The sequence below is a fragment of the Ammospiza nelsoni genome, chromosome 6 (assembly GCF_027579445.1).
Source record: "Ammospiza nelsoni isolate bAmmNel1 chromosome 6, bAmmNel1.pri, whole genome shotgun sequence".
In the NCBI taxonomy this organism is placed as follows: domain Eukaryota; kingdom Metazoa; phylum Chordata; class Aves; order Passeriformes; family Passerellidae; genus Ammospiza; species Ammospiza nelsoni.
Genome location: NC_080638.1, coordinates 21,656,872 through 21,659,033, shown reverse-complemented (window position 1 = coordinate 21,659,033; position 2,162 = coordinate 21,656,872).

Here is a 2,162-nt window from a genome sequence, read left to right as displayed (position 1 = left end):
TTGCTGATGAAGAGCTGCTGCATCTCTCAGATTCACAAGTTTGCTGCCTTTTTTTTTCCTGTAGAAGCTCAGGTACGATTTTATTTTATGTAATTTGTGTCTCAACCAGCATATCTAACATGACACCTTGCAAGTGGATATGTAAGCCAGCTCCTTTATTTCTGAAGCAAAGCACTCTCCAAATCCACTTCAGGTAATTCATTGGTTCTGCTAACTCCTCTGCTCTGCACAGATTGCCAAGGGAGAACAATAAACACAGCAACAGAGGCATGGAGAATTTTTGCTCTTGACTATGCATCATATTTGAGTAAACAGAAATTAGCAAAAGAGCAGCCAAGTATCAACCATACTTCCTTAGTCTGCAAATTCACTTACTGTGCAGCACTTAAATATTTCTTATTTAGGTAAAAGAGCTGGAACACGTAAGAAATCTCCAAAGCAGTTATATATATATATATATACATACACATTAAACAGCCAACCTTACTGTCCTCCCCTTGCCCCACACCTCTGTGAGATAGTGCTGCTTTGGATGCAGCATTGGGCAAGAAGCATTTAGAGCATTTTCTGAAATAACTCTCTCACCAACAAATGAGAAGAAAAATCTACTCTGTCAAACACAAGATCATACTTCTTCATCACTGTGCCACTACAGGACCCACATCTGTCAAGGAAATAGCAGGTGTTGCAAATAAATGTAAGAGACTTGGACTCATTCAGTCAAAATGATGCTGCCAGAGTGCTCCTGGAGAAGTGAGAGGTTTGGGTGAAGCTGGGCTGTTACTCCTGTTGCTCCTGCACAGGGGAAGGTTATTGTACTTTTGTGTGCTGAAAAATGACAGTGGTTTAAATCTGAAGGGGTTACAGGCTGTGGTATCAAATAACGACAGATGAAAGGTTTTACCTTAGGGTAACTGATAGGAATTAACCTTGGGTAAGAGACCAGGGGGGAAAAAAAAGGCACTTGTACAGTGGCTGTTGAGAAGAATATAGGAAGTGACGGTCCCAAATCAATTCTCAGTGAATGGGGGTCTTCTGCACAGTATCCAGCATCAAAGCAACTACACCTACTGAAACACTTTGTCCCCATTCCCACAGAAATGCTAAGGGTCAGATCAGCCCCAAAACTGCTCTACCGCTTCTTCTCCAGTGGTCCCTGCAATAAGGCTGTAAGGAATACTACTGGGATTTTGGGGAGCAGAGAATCATGTTTCAGTTTATCTATTCATAGTATGTTTGGCAGATAAACAGAAAAAATAATTCCCTACAGAGATCCATCCAGTACTCTTCCAAAGTGCTTTATGCAATATGCATACACTCAACTTTGCTTTGAAAAGCAAAGAAGAGCTGTGAATTTCCACATGAAGATGTCTTTGCTTCAATTAATAACAGCATATCATTTTGGACTACAGCTCCCCAAACAGTGAAAAGCTGCTTAGTTCTCTCTCCAACAGATAACTGAGGCCGACTGATTAAGAGACTGCTTGCAAACCAGCAAGAAAAGATGTTGCACTCAGAAATCACTGCTGCCCATTTAATTTTTAAGGTGTAAAAATTAGGATCTTTAAACAAATCAAAGCAGAGAGAATAAAAAAGACTAATTAGGAGCTTAGCTGGAGACTATAGTATTTATTATCAACATTTTTCAAGCACAGCTTTTGCTGGGTGTGACTGAATGAGTCAGCCCTGAGAGCCCAGTATTCCCTCTCCTGCAGAGAGCCCGCTGTGGCAGCCTCAACAGCTCCATCTCCCTTGTGCTGCTGGGGAGAATTCTGGATCCCGCTATTTTGGGGCAGTTTGCCAGCACCAAACAAAGACTTCCATCTGAGAATCTGAGTCAGGGCATGTGATTTAATTAATGAGGATAACAATAAAACTGGCACGCCTTTGTGAAGTTAGCAAGAGGAAAAGAATCACAGAAGTGGAATATGTCAACTTCTGGATACTTACAGAGATTCAACAATTTAGACACAACATTTGAATTAGTTCTCCTTAGTCTGGGAAAAGAACTTTATAACGTTGGGGTACTTCTTACAGCAATCCTTTGAGTGACAGGACTTGGTGGGTCTGGATGGTTCCCCTGACAGTGGTGGTGCCTGCACGGGGCATCTGCCAGGGGCAGAGCCCTGACTCAGGAGCACAGGCAGACACGCGGCCTCCGT